Genomic DNA, 15,859 nt, shown 5'->3' on the forward strand with positions numbered 1-15,859 from the left:
AACTCCATATGTCTGTCCCTGATATACAAAATTAACAGGTTGGACAAAACAAAAAGAAGGCAGTAGTAAAGAGAACAGGATCCTGCAGTGAATAGCTCTTCAATAGCAGTAATGTGTAAACAGTAGTAGCTGTGATTGTGATATCATCTGTGTAATGCAGACCACAGGAGGGCATGGTACCTGCTAGACAAGCCTGGGCTGTGTGGGTGCAGAGGCTGTGGGATAACTCAAGGCCTCCAAGACAGTAGTGGAGAGAGTTTGCGACAACACTACTATAGGCTGAAATAACACCTACAAGAAGACGTGATAAGAGGATATGCGTGCAGAAGTCTTCCAGCGCAGTGGCTCCCTTCAGATAGCAAAGCAAATGTGTAGACATACCTCAAAAATGGTAAATGAGCTTCCCTGCTTCTGTTTTGTTAGGTACATTGACGATTCAACAGCAGTGACTCAGACAACAAGAGAGGAGGAGCTGGTTAGTCTGAGAGCACAGGGGGTCCCCCTGCACTGAGTCCCTGTACTTAATATTGTATTGCCACCACCTCAGCCTGTAGGCAAATCTGTAGGAACACCACGCTACAGCAAATTGCTGGATTTCAAGTAAGTTTCTCACCTTAACATAAATTATCAGGGCCATTACAAAGCATCTGTGATGTCTGGTTCATGTTTTCATCAGCTCATTGGGACCTACCCACAGCATCTTCCCAGCAGACTGGAGCGGCAACACACCACAGAGCTCTGCAACTGGAAGCACGGCCAGTGCCTCTGCACTGGACACAAGTGCAAATCTGGTATAAGCAGGCGCAAATTTCAATGAAACCAACATTGTGCTCTCCACACTCAGCATCTCCGGCAACCTCAGTTATGGTCTATTGAAGTTCTTCTTCCAACAGTTTTTATGGGATTGGCTGTCAGTCTACATCAACGAAAGGAAAGATTCCGGCTTAATTACCTGCCCGATAGCTAATGACAGTGCCTGCTTAGCTTAAAAGGTTGCGAGCACTGGTCAGCAGCTAAGATGGTTACCATGAACAGAAAAATATACTTTATTGCAATAAACTCTCCAGTTTATCCAGATGACTCCCATAACTTCAATAAATTCTCAGGTACATTTGTGTTCACACTGAAATAAGAAACAAATCCAAACCTTATACAACTCCCCTGAGAGCTACTTATGAGACTTCATGAAAGTTACAAACTCCCTGAGCACTGACAGTAAAGTACAGACCAGCAAATACATTCTGCAATTCCTCTGAGTTATGATCATGAGAAAAACTCCACAAAATAAAACTTTTTTATTGCTCCCAGTATACATAAATTCTAATGAATTCCCTAGTGAAAAATTTGGTTAAAGGTAGAGGTGGGTTGAGAATATGTTCTCCCTTAAAATATCACCAGTATGCACAGTCCTAATGCTTCGGATTAAAAAAAGAAAAAGTGAAGAAAGAAGTGCACTTGAAGTCCTAGAAATATCCTATGCTGTTGTTACAAGCACATATTTGTCAGCTACAACCATGCTTTCAATATCTGTTGGCATTACTGAACTCTTACATCCCAGCTAAAATCCAAATCATGACTTGTTAGCCACCAAAGGTATGTGATTATGTTTCCCAGGTTTGATTAGGCGACTCACAGAACTAACACAGACTGCCCAAATAAAATATTCTGTACTTCGACATTTGCACGTTATTAAACACATTGTTATTTGTATAGCTTAAGTTATGGTTAAGCAATTCAACTTCCATGTTAGTTACATGCTTCACAGTGTGAACGCACAGTTAATTCTAACATTTCCAAGTGACATGATCTGAAGCCTTAGTATTTTTCCATGAACTCACTGGAAAATCATTTCAAATAATGAATCAATGTGAGAATTTCACAACTGTTTGTGAATAGGAAAAAAAAATTGTTAAATGAATTATTTATTGCAAATTATTCCCTTCTGTCTCCCAAGAAGCCTTCTAGAAGCCATAATGTGCTCAGCGAGGGAAGCTGTAGAAGTGTTTGTTAAAGTTACAGCATGGGGCTCCAGGCTTATTTTTGGCTAAGAGACCTGTTCAGTTTCTGGGCAGAGCGGGTATTGTATGGATTTCCTCACAACCACCAGCTCTGCAAACAAAACCCGGGATCAGAGAGTCCTGCTGGATTCCTGCGGTTCTGTTCAGCATCCGGGCATCAGGTGCAGCTCTGCAGCCCCAGCGACAGCCCCAGCAAAGCACAGACCTGCACTGCCTTCAGTTTGTGAACTAGATTTGCACAGGTGCTAAAATGACAATGAACTAGCAAGAATATTCTGCTTGTCATGCAGAGGGAGGAATTGGAGACAATTACCTTCCCTGGCTGTTCCCATGCTGCGGTGCTAATGGGAATATCAAGGAATACAAGGTATTTTTGTCAGAAAAGGCAGTAAATGCAAACAATGAGCAGATCTCTTGAGCAAGACTCCAGCTTTACTCAACCACTTCTCAGAGTCAGATCAATATTAAGTTTCATGTCATAACTGACATTTCTCATGAATTTTGTGGTTTTAGGGCTTCTAAATTATACATTTCTATTAACTTTACTTTACTTTAAAGGGCAATATATTCTCAGTCTTATCTATTCAGAAAAGTTTACATGGAAATAATTTAAACTCTGCTAGAATAAATAATTCAGGCTTTCTCTTTTTATTACATACTAAGAATATCCTCATATGAGTGACAACTGTAATGTCCCTGTAAGGTGAAATTTTTAGCACACAAATCCATAACTATTTTTGCAATGCTTTTAAGACGGTATATAATCTATTTATGCACTGCGGTTTTTTTCCCACCTGAAAAAATGGGCTGAATGGAGACATTCCTTATTATAGATTTTAATATTTTTTTTATATTTTTTTCATCTGTTGACTCAGCTTTTGTTGGCTACTCTTTTTTTGTTTGTTTGTTTGGCAGTAGCAATTATCATTCAGATAAAATGCATAAAACATTTGGTCTTTGTTTTGTTTTCAGAAGGCATGACTTTATCAGCAGCTTTCCAAAAAGACTGCCCAAACACTAATGGGTCCCAACAATATTAGAGTATGTACAAGCGCAAAGCGTGATCAGTGTTTGACACCATGAAAACCAACATGTTTCACATAGCCCTTCGCATTGGTTACCTAGGTCACGCCAGGCTTGAGGCAAAGTACACAACTTATGAACTTTAGCCTGATCTTTGTGTTTCTGATTTCTGAGGAATTTCATCAGATGAATTTTTTCGCTAATGAAAATAAAAAAGAATTTGAAAACACCAGCCTCCTCCCTATTTCTCAAGCCTATATGCTGCATTACATGATAACTACTTCAGAGTATTTACAGAACTAGGTAGCACCTTAGCCCCACACTCCAGGGGCCTGTCTGTACTGCAGGAGTTCCCACTTAGGCACATGTGCCACAGTCCCTCAAGCCTCCTGCTCTGCGTGCCGGTGTCAGCAGTTCCTCCTCACCTCTCCACAGCTGCGCCCAGACACATCCCAGGCATCTTTCCAGCTCCAAGGTGCAGGACAACCACGTGAGCATCACCTGCTAGCCAGGCAGCAGAAAGCAGAATGACCCCCCACACCCTCCACAGTGCCCTCTGACTCTCTGTGCTGAATGGGGACTCAAAAATAAGATTTATTCCACAGCCTAACGTGTCATCACCACCAGGTCCTAAGATGCCGCTGTGGACAGGTGGTACAGTCAGGAGGACTGTGCCAGCACATCAACAGCAAGATTCTGTTTTCAAGGGACAGAATCATTGAGAATCATCCTTCTTCTTCCTATAAATAAGGAATGACAATAGTAATTTTTTTCGGACTCTTTTGGATTGCAGAATGCATTTAGGCAGATATAGGAAATTAAACATACAAGTAATGTCCCCGAGTGTTTAAAAAGTGCTCAAGCATTTAAATGCCTTCACAAAGAAAGGTTTGGATCTCATGGGTGAGAACCATCTCACTCTAAGTATAAAATACCTGGCAGAGTAACACTTACTACCTTAATGACAAACAGGAGATGGAGAAATTCGGGCCTTAGCTTGCATGAGTAAACTCTTTTCAGTTGCTGCCTGGCACCTTTCAGGATCACTTTAAAGATTAAAAAGGAAAAAAAGTGAATTAGCCAGCTGAATTCTGCCCAGTTTGACAGCTAAATCTGGACTAACTCCATTGATTTTGGTGAAGTAATCTCCTCTTTATACTGCTTTAACAGAGATGTTTTGGCCTGGGATCATCTCTAAAATTTATCCTTTTCCAAGTTAAAAGAGCACAAAATATTTGGGAGAGCAATGAGTTTAAAAGTAAACAAAAAAAGGAGAAACAAAGAGAACATTTGGGGTAAGAGAAAGTGGGAAAAAGATGAAAGAACATGGAGATATTTGAAAATACTTCCAATTGGATTAAAATGATGATAAATGGAGGTACAGCACAGGGGTCAGGCTCCTCTTGATAACAGGATCTGAGTGCTCTCAAACAGTTGGTGTCTGTCAGTTATGTGGGAGCCCCTTTGGTCTCTTGTGACTAGAGTTTTTCATCGTGCGTTTCTGACAGGATAAAGCAGAGCAGCTAAACAGGATAATTCCCACATTCTGCTGGGTGAGTCATTTCCCTCATGCTTTTGAAAAACCTTGCAGGCGAAGGGGAGCCGTGCTGACAAAGCAGAGGAAGTGCACTTTTTGGGATTTCACAGGGCGCCTGGTTCAAACATGTGTCGCCATAACAGAGAACACCTGCAGCATAGTTCAGCGGCTGTCTGGCAAACACGGCTGGGGCCCTGCACAACATGTGAGCTACAGGGCTTTATTCTTTAATGTTATTTATTTAATCCTTCTGGGCAGTAGGATGAAATCTTCAGCCAGTACACTTTTCTCTCTCATTATACAGCAAGATGCAATGACTAAATTAATGAAGCTGCCCAATGCAGAAACAATCTCTTAACAGCAAAGAGCCCCATGGTGTGAAGGAGAATATGTATAGCTTAATGCTGCTTGGCAAGGCTAAGCTCAACTGGAGCATCACAGCATTAATAGTGTTCCTTAATGCCAGTTTAGCATTATGGAGGTAAAAGGGCTGCCATTGAGAGCAATCTGAGCGGCTGGTGAGGTTGCTGAACCTGATGATTAGCAGGCTAATTACCCCCTGTGGCTCACAACTCATTAATCAACCATTAAAATAATCATTTCCAAGAACAGTCTCAGATGTACCAGGAGAAAAAGGCTGGGATAGTTAGTCTGTAGCCACTTTGGGCCAATTTGAATTCATCTGTTCTGGCAGCCAGGAATGATATCTTTGCACAATTAAGTGCCTTAACCCTGCTCAGGACCCAGAGGTCTCCAAAGTCACTGAGTGAAAATCGCCTTTGGCCCACGACCTCTCACAGCATCCTCCTTCTTCTCTGCCCTGGTCATCCTTCACATCAGGACATGCACCCCACTTTCCTGCTCCAGCCACCATAACACTAGGCATTCAAGACAGAAGTTCACAGCCCTCCTGTCAGGGTCAAACATCCACCCGGCCCCTGGGCTGACACCAGTTGCAGCTGAGCACTGAGCAGATCAGAGTGCGAATGCACCCAGTTCAAACTGAACCACACTAGCCCCTTCATGCAAACCTGTCCGGCTTAGCCCTATGCCAAATGGGGGAGAAAACAGAAGGCAAAATAAGGTTTCACTCAAACCATGGCTCAGCTGCACTCGCACCACCTCCCCAAGGCTACAGCACCGTAATGGGAGTTCATCTGAGTGGGCTCCTGGGCAGAGATGCCGGGTGAAAGCACCTGCCAGTGACACACGCCACCAAAACACACCAGTGGACCCCAGTTGCCAGCAGATGGCATATGGCAGGAGGCCTGTCCTTATGCTCCCCGCTTGTTTTACTAACTTCTACTCAGCCCGTGAGTTGTGCTTCCAGCTCTGTGCAGAGGGGCCAGCCTGGCAGCCCAGGTGATCTCTTCTTCACCATTTGCTCCTAACACCGACTCCTTTGTCTAGTCTTTATACGTACCTCTTCTATTACTTTAGAGAAGATCTGTGTAAAAAGGCAGGCCAGCTAAAACACTGTCCTCTTTTGACTCCTGCTTTAAAATCCCCCCTGCTGGAATGCCTGCAAAACGTTTGATAACAGCCAGACCATGTGCAAGATGACACTTTTATCTTTTAAGCTAATGAAGAATGTTTCATTGTTTAACCTGCCTTCTGTCTGGCCAGAGGCTTCTGCTTAGTCTCGCTTATCCATATGTACAGCTAATCAGGTCTTCTGTGAAAGAACTATCTTTATTACTTGTGTCCAGCACTTAGCACGACAAAGTCCTGAACACATGCTGAGGCTGCAGTACAGAGTAGTAGGATAATTCACATATTTTCAGATCAGCTGGGCTTAATTAAAATCCCAGGATATTTAGAGAATTGGCTGAAGATGCCTCTAAGCACTGAGACCCCCAAAAAGAAGAGTGAAGCTTCATAAAACTAAAATCCAATTCCTGGAAAAATGTTGGAGCAAATAAACAAATTACTTAAATACCTAGAAGAAAACAAAAGATGAATAAAAGCCAACATGGATTTGTTACAAAGACGCCATGTCAAACCAGTCTACTTCCTTCTATGACAGGGGAATAGCTTTAGGGGAAAAAGAGAAAATGTTACATATCTCGACTCCAGGAAGGTTTTTGACATTGACATGATACTTCCAAAAAGAAGATAAGGAAATGCAGGCTAGACAAAAGTACGCTAAGGATCAGGCAGTGCAGATTTGGTTGGAAAATCATTCACTGTCAAAATAAAAAGATGGGCCTTGTGAGGTTCCATAGGGATGATTTAATGTTCTCACTGGGGCCTAGATGATAGATGAGGGAGGATACCCACCAAACCTGCAAATGATGCAGAGCTCAGGCAGCAACAATCAGCTGTAGAAGTTCAGAACAGGGTTGGATAGCAGTTCTGTAAGAAAGGATCATGAGCTGACCATGAATTGAGAGCACCATAGCACCTCTGTACAAAAAAAAAAAAAAAAAAAAAAAGAGAGGGTGGCACATATAATCCTGTACAAACAAGAAAGTAGGTGGCACATATAATCCTGTACAAACAAGAAAGTAATCTGCATATCATATGAAATAATGTTTCCATACTATTATTAAGGCCTCCACTGGAGCAACAGCTGTTTAAGAGAGATATAGACCAGCTGGGAGACAAAAGGAGATTGACAAGACAGCATAAAGACTGCAAAAACTAATATTGCTTTTTGCAGTGAAAATAACACAGAGGGGAGCTGTGCTGAGTCCTGAAATGCAGAAAGAAAAGCTGCAGAGAGGAAGCGATGAGTTTGCTCTCACCGATGGTGGGCAGGATGAGTTGGAATAGACTGAAATTACCACAAACATTAGGTTAATCATTGAAAACTGTAACAGGAGTGTACTATCAGACTAGATTTCTTAGGGAGGCTATCAAGTCACTATCACTGAAGTTTTTTAAGAATATTAGACAAAATATCTTCAAAGAACAACATAGGTTTAGGTGAAAATGCTTAGGGCAGGGAGTTGGGCTACATATTCATAGCAAAAAAAGGAAAAAAAAAAAAAGTGCCAAACTGGATTAACTTCAGCCCAAAGAAGTTCAAAAGCATAAGCGTTCCTGTGCTTCCTAATCCACAATATAGCAAGGGAGGATTTTGTTCTTGCACAGTACACTTTTCACAGGTACCCTTCCATCTGCTAAGTGCAAAATGAAGGCAAACGTTACTGTACTATGTTACATCCTATTTGCATAGGTGTAAGCAAGAGAACAAATCCTTGTATTTACAGTCAGGGTTGCATTGGACAGCAAAACATGAAGGTCAGAGTTGTTTCTGGGCTAGAATGACAAAAGCACAATTGAATTGCCTTTTGGATAGCACATTTTAGGCCTTGTTTCTCCCAAGAGGGGTATGCATGCCTGTGGACATCAATTGCAACCCTTTTCCCATACTCTCGCTAACACAGCATCTTATTACATTCCTCTGGTGTAGCAGCAGTTCTAAGGTGCTACTGGAAGGAATAGAACAGAATCTCAACCTGTGATGTATGAGAGTAGTTCTGAGAGTGACTTATGCATCAGTACATTTGTTTCATGCCTAGAGTCATATCATTGCAAGGTGTGATCTTCTCAGGTCTTGTAACTAGGACTAAGCTCAGTTAACACTTGACTTGGAGTCTTTAAAAGAAAATCTAAGGGCTGGCAGAAGTGTTTTTTGAAGCTTTGAACCAGCTCCTCAGCATGGTGTTGAGGTCACTCTAGGACAAAAATGGGCAATGTTTCATACAAAACAGCTCAGTGTTTACACATCTGCAGAAAGTAAAGAGAGGAGAGAGGAAGAGGAAGAAAAGAAAAGCAGTTTCTACAAGAAAACATTGGCTATGCCACACACAAAAGCCCATCATTTTCATTTGGAAAAACAAAATCAAATACGCCAACATTTTCAAATGTTTTTTTCCTGAAGAATTTCCATCCTCTTAAAAAACAATAGTTACAATGTCAGCATTTTGTCCTAGGCAGTAATAAAAAATTCCTGAAATGCTGAAGTTTTCCACATAACACAAATCCCAAATGTTGCTCATTTCTATTTCCATCCTTGTGGTTTGGGGGGTTTTTCGTGTGTTGTTTTTTTGTTTGGTTGGGTTTGTGTTTTTGGGGTGTGTGTTTGTTGCCGTTGGGTTTTTTGGTCAATTACATACCTCTGTCATTTCACAGACAAGGGGGGCTGTGGAGACGACTTACCCTGCAAGAGCTGTCAAGAAGTTCCCAGCTGTCCACCCTCTCCCGGGGACTCCTGCTCTAACTGTAGGTACTGTTGACCTGCTTGGGAACTAACTCCTGGCAGCGACTTGGGGTTTGCTGAACTGTTTGAGCTATAATTTACAGCAGGTCCCAAGTGCTAACCTAACCCTACTAAGTCCACCACTAAACCAAGCCACTAAGTGCCACATCTACACGTCTTTTAAATACTCCCAGGGATGGTGACCGAACCGCTTCCCTGGGCAGGCAGCCTTGATAACCCTTTCAGCGAAGAAACTTTTCCTAATATCCAATCTAAATCTCCCTGGTGCAATTTGAGGCCATTTCCTCTTGTCCTATCGCTTGTTACTTGGGAAAAGAGACCAACACCCTCCATGCTACAACCTCCTTTCAGGCAGTTGTAGAGAGTGATATGGTCTTCTCTGAGCTTCTTTTTCTCCAGACTAAACAACCCCAGTTCCCTCAGCTACTATTCATCAGACTTGTGGTCCAGACCCTTCACCAGCTTCATTCCTCTTCTTTAGACATGCTCCAGCACATCGGTGTCTTTCTTGTAGTGAGATGCCCAAAACTGAACACAGTATTGGAGGTGCAGCCTCACCAGTGCTGAGTACAGGGGGATGACCATTTCCCTGATGGGCTGAAATCTCCAACATCTACAAGGTTGAAACTGAGATTCCAGTTTAGATCTATCATTAAATGCAATCAGTCTTTATGACACTTCCAGAAACAAAAATGAGAGGTTTTAAATCTCTCGGAGCCTGACAACTAATGGTGCAGAAAAATGAAAGTATCTAACTACTTTTCAACAGTGAAATAATGTGAAGAGAACAGTTCTGCAATGAGATCACCTTGTGCTGTGGTGAGGATGACAGCACTAACAACAACAACTGCAACTGCAAAAACTAGACATTTCCAGGAGCCAAACTAGGCTGTCTGCTCATCCAGTGAAAGCCTTGTTGCACCTCCTCGAGAAACCCGAGTGCCGATAAAACATTACAGCAAGAGTGCAGTACACATCACTACAAAATAAACAGGAGCCAAATAAGCATTTGCTGTGGGTATGTGGTCATCAGCACTGGAAGGCTTCCCAGAAACACAATGTTTTTAGCAGCCCCTCATGGATGAGAGGGAGGCTGTCCATCAGGTGGAGATCAGCATTTTATTATCACTGTACTGATTAGTTGGGATCCAGCCAAGGAAGAGATGCCCCAGCGTGGTCTGATCTGATTCATTGAACCAGCACAGCATAAAGCCTGGTGAGTACTTCTTGGGTCTGTTCATAGAGAGGCAGAGGCTTGCAAGAAGGTGAAGATGAACCAATAATCAGTCAACTTGGGGTAGACCCTTGTGCAAGGAGCACAAACAGAGGAAACACCTTCCTCTGGTGACACAGTGAAGGTGGTCAAGCTGCAACCAGCTTGGCAGAGTGAGGCAAGGACTCATTATCAGTGAGAACCCTGATAGATTTTCATCGAGCTGGAAAATTTGTAATACTCCCATATTCACTGGAATTGCTGTAGTGCTGTGTCAGCATGAGAGTGTGGAGGGAAGGGCACAGCACTCTAAAAGTGAAGCTAGGGTAAGGATTGAGGACAGGCTGAACAGTCCAGCTACGAGGAGAGGGGCTTGCTCCAAAAGCGAATGTTCTGGCTGTGGCTGAAGCTGTGACCATCAGCATCTCTGCTCATCCCAGCCTCTCAGCTAAAGGCACGGCTCGGGGGGAGAGAAGATCTTAGAAGGGAAAACTAGTGTTCATAATAGGTAAGGCAGAACACCAACCAAAATCCCTTCACAGAATCACAGAATCACAGAATGTTAGGGATTGGAAGGGACCTCGAAAGATCATCTAGTCCAATCCCCCGAGCCTTTCTTCCACGAGCCTTTCTTCAGCAGAGGGGGAGACAAAGAGATGGAAAGGTAAGATAAGAAAAGCCATGCTGGGCTACAGAGCATAACAAAGGCTAGGATGGGGAGTCAGAGGAGGACTCATCTCTTTCAAAGGGGACCTCAAGTTTTCCAAGAATTAAGTTACATCACATCCCATTTTCACTTTGACAGAAGTTATAAATCAGATCAGAATATTTCATCTAAGCCTTGCAGATAATTTCTTCATCAGCATGCTTTATTAAAAAAGCGATTTGAAAAAATCCTGACCTTTTATAGGTCAGCTCTCTTTTCCTAGCCAATCAGATCTTTCTGTTCCCTGAGGTCCTAATCAATTATCAGCCCATTTATTTCACTTGATATGAAGACTGTGCCCAATTAATTCAGAGATGCATTAAAGTGAAAGGTTTTACAATTGAAATGAATGTTTCTTACTTTCTGTCATGTCCTGCTCTGGGAAATTAAGTTTAAATAAATGCTAACGGAATTGTCAATAATGCATTGCATAAAGGTCAGCGTGGTCAGGCTTTATACAAGGGATGTTTTTATTTCTTTATATTAGAATGTGTTTTCTTCTTTTATCTGGTAAAAGTGGAGATGCGTACAGCTACCACATCTGTGGTACAGTTGAAGCTTCATTGCAATTATTGTGATTTGATACCTTCTCAACCATGGGTATTTCCCATCTCCAGTCTTCTGTCATAATTAACACAAAGTTAAATAGTCTCTCCATTCAACGTACATCAGGTAGACTGAACTTTGTATTGGTTAAACAGCTCATTAGAAAGATTGGTCTAAGAGCTGAGATCTCTGATTCTACAGGAAAAGTCTTCACCCCTTTGAAAATAGAGTAGTTTCTCAGGGAGCTAAGGCAGACAGACGAAGTTTTAAAAATAGTAGATAATGTGCCAGCTGCACCCACATTCCCTCTCATAAATTTCTTTCCATCAGTTCAGTTTAGTGGTACAAGTTTTGCCTCTTCTCCTGTTGCTGAGAAGCAGTACCACCAGGTTTTCCTGGGTATCTTCCCTATGTGGAAACCCTTGTCCACTTTACCTTTGTAAGAGCCTTGGATACAGGAAAAGTTCCCTCTGTATTACAGAGATGATGCTTAAACAGATTGGAGCTAAGGCTAGGATCTGCAGATGATGGCTGAGTTGGGAATTGTTGCAGGAAACATGCCATGTGGAGGAAGAGGGCTAAAATTCAGCTCCCCAGTGTTACCCATTTGTCTTCTACAATGTGGCTGCAATTATGGCATTTTCATTGTTTCAACAATCTGTACAGAATGAGCCAGGGTCCCCTCTGGTTTCAAAAAGTCCCCAGTCAACAAATACATTGCTTAAAAAAACTGGGTAGGAGGCTAGGAAACGCAAACTTTAACTTCATGGGAAAAACTTTGCTGCTCTCTACAGTCTTCTGCACTTCAGTGACAGCACTCACAACATAAAATCATCCTCAGAACGGGATACAACTTTCTGAACTTAGATGTGTTTTCTGTGTATAAAGTGGAAGCAGTTGAAAAATCAAGAAAGTCATTCAGCTTGCAACCAGTTTGTCATGTGGCTGCCACTTCTCAAGGAAGATATAAAGAATGCTCAGGCCTTTTTAGTCTTGGCTTCCCCCACTCCACGCCCCGTAGCTCTTTTGTTTGTAGAAAACAAACCACCACCACCACAAACCACACAGCAGCCAAACAACTGTGAAAACATAACTTAAACTTCAACTCTGAGACACACAATCTGCTCTTTCAATTTCAAAGCAAGGCAGTTCAGATTTGAACTGTGGTACCATTAATTCCACCACTATTAGCTCCTTCGCAGTCCTCAGCGTTTAAGAATGGTGAATGAGTTTAGCACTATGAAGATCTGAAATACGGTTCGGGCCTTCACCACATGAGGCAGCGCAGGAGATGCACGATTTGCTTTAGTGAGAAGAGCTCAGCTCTTAAAAGTTTGAAAAATACTGCTCCAGGATACTGAGCATCCTCAGTTCGCACTGAGCCCCAAGTAATTAGGTAATGGACCTTATTTTCAGTCTTTATCCTGTGCTCTTCTTAAAGCTTTAAGCCAAAACACATCACTACTCATTCTGAGCTGCTTCCCAACCTGTGAAGCTGAATCAGCACTTACTGCTAAACCTGTCTCTGGTTTCAAATTCATTGCTTGATATCGCACCCCAGGAATGGGGCCAGTAGGTTTTGGGGGATTTATTTGCAAGGCCAGATTAGTACAGAGTCATTTGCCACAACCATCTGTATATTTTTTTTTCAAGCGTACTTATTCCTTTAACTACCTTCATTTAATTTTAGTTTTTAAGCATCAAACAAAATAACTGGAACTTTGTGGAAATATGGATTCAATCAGCGATCATTGGCTATTTTTTTCCTGCCTCAGTTATGAAAGGAGATGAGGTGTTTAAATTACTAGATTTCACATGTGGAAGGAATAAGTCTGAAGGAAATAGCATAGGATTCTTTCCAAGCTTGAATTACAAATTATCCCAGGACCCATGAGAGGAGCAGAGTGGAGCACAAGACTTCAGGAGATTCTTTGTCAAGTTTCTTTCTCAATCAGCCTTGAAAGGCACCTTGAGGACCCAATTTCTTCCTTATGTTGCATTCCTCTACTGGTGTAGAAGCTTAAGGAATCCAGTTGGTACCTTTTTCAATAGCTGCTTATATGATGTGCTGAAGTATTTATCTTGCAATAATGCATGTTAATGTCAATTTTGCAAGAAAAATGAACTAACAGGTGAACTATTTTCCCCAAAGAGCTTACTTGTTATCGTGCATTTTGCAGGTCCATACTACTCACATATGACTAGCCTACAAGCTCAGAGACTTTTTTAAAAAAAACCCTCACGAGGTGTGGATATTATTGAACTGCTCAAATATCTGATAGGTGGAAATTCACATCTTCCTTTAAGCCCTTTCAGTAAAGCAAGAACAGTTATCTCCATCCATTCTCTCACTCTTCCATGCCAAGTTTCTTTTCCTAAATAGGTGGATCCTTCAAGGCAGGCCAGTAGGAGTAAATGACTATTCAGAATACTAGCCCAGGTACTATAATCAGCCGTGTGCCAGCAGGTGCTCTTCCTGCTCTGAATGCTTACAAATCTAGAGAGAAATCTCAGCCCAGAGGTTATCTTTCCTCTGGCATCAAAATGGGGGAAGATAATTTCCCTCTCTGGTGCAATGCAGTTCCCATGTCGATTGGTGCCAAGAGCATTCTGCAGAGAAACAGCAGTAAAAGGAAAACCAGCAGCCAAGCTCCTGTATCATATTTTAAATTTAATTTTTTAATTTCTTTTTTAATAATTGACCTGTCAAGATAATTACTGCAGATCATGAGACAATGTCTCTAGCACATTTGTGGAAAATGGAACCGTTCAGGGGAGGATATACATTTTCAAAGGGTTTGCTGCCTGGAGTGGAATGAAATGTCATCATTCCCTTAAAGACGAATGTTAAGGAAGAGGGGCAGAAGGGGCAGATGAGGAGGATGAGGGGCGAAGAGGGCTATGGCCTTTTTTAATTTTCATTTTTGTTCGGCATTTGAGAGCTAAAAATCCAGTGGCAGATGAGCTTGCCCTGTAAAGGCTACTATTGATATTAACGCGAATAGACTTTTCTTGGAGATGGCTGCAATGCAACAGACATTCTCAGCGACAGGCTACAGAAATTGCCACATCTTGCATTATTCAGTGTACGGTTTGCATAGTCTTTAACTATAAAGCCTGATCCATTTTGTTTGACTTCTATGCTTACTTCCAATGGGGGATATTTACGCTCTGCTCCCCCCTCCGACTTCTGTCCTCCAAATCCTCTCCAGGGACCATGAGCCAGAGCATCTCTGCAGGCTGTTACACAGCACCACGCTGCAAATTCAAGCCATTAACATGACAGCACATCTGAGCCCAACGCTACTGTCCATCACTCCCTAGCTCTCCTATGAAAATGGCTGCTTTTAAATGGCAGACACCACTGTCTCATGCTTTGATATTCAAAAGCTTAGTGGACCGTGCTCTGTGCACTAGGAAGAGAAATTTAAGCTGAATCTGCCTGAGAAGAATTCTGCTGCACAGTTTAGCTTTCGCAGTTATTTTAATGCAGCACTGACCAGATAATAAAATCCTCAATATTGAATATGAGCTTCTGAAGTCACAAATGTCATCAGTTTAAAGTGGAAGCCGACATCATCCATTCTAGTATAAAAGAAGCCTAAATCATGGCTCCTTTGAAATCAATATGAAAGCACCTCTTAGCCTGAGTAGGCCAGAAAATGGACATAATTACCATAAAACTTGAAATTTCACTTCCCAAAAGGAATGGCCATGTTTCTTCCAGGAGCAAGGGGGAACAGCCAGATATCTCGGTTGTACACTAGACTCTCACTTTGCATTTTTAAGCACATTTCTAGGTGTAACAATTGACAAGGGAACTGTGAGAAAGCAAACTAAGCATCACTGCTTAGGAGATCTGCCTGAGTCTGCAGATAGCCTGAAATGCCAACTTTGAATTTCTCCTTTCCAATCCAATTTGGATTCCAAACAGAATACTTTAAGTGGCAGTATCACCAACTGTTTCACTGCTCAAAAGCTTTTGAAAATAAGAGGAAATCCCAGTGTGAAGATAGAGTGCTTGTAGGGGTGGGTGTCCAGTAATGGAGCTGGGAGATTGAGTAATACTTTCCTTCTTCCCCATAGTTTAGGTTTTAAATACTTGAACAATACACTCCTGACTGCTGACTAGACCTACAGCTTAGCCCTATCCTTCTATATTTTACAGCTGACCCTGGATTTAATAAGAGAAAAATCATCCTGTTTTATTCATTAATAGGTAAGACTGCATGATCACCTTACTCTCACAGGATAACAATGATGCCAGTATTTGGGAGGCTACAACTGATCACTCTTGGCTAAGCAAGAACAAGTAGTAGAGAAATAGGAGTGGGACAAAAATGCGGCAGGCCACAGTTTAAAATAAAGGAGAAATATTTCCAAGTTGCTCCTAACCTTGGCTTAACATCCCCAAGGACAAGAAAGCCCTCATGGCCATTGCTATAATACCAACCAAATGAAGAAAATAGACGTTCAGCTATTCTAAGCTCTATTCTTTGCACTTCTTTTCGTTTAACATTTTTATCCAAAGCCCAGCTACCATACTGTGTATTCCTGGTTTCTAGGGCCTCACAGGCTCTGCTGTTTT

This window comes from Caloenas nicobarica, chromosome 6 (assembly GCF_036013445.1).
Source record: "Caloenas nicobarica isolate bCalNic1 chromosome 6, bCalNic1.hap1, whole genome shotgun sequence".
NCBI lineage: Eukaryota > Metazoa > Chordata > Aves > Columbiformes > Columbidae > Caloenas > Caloenas nicobarica.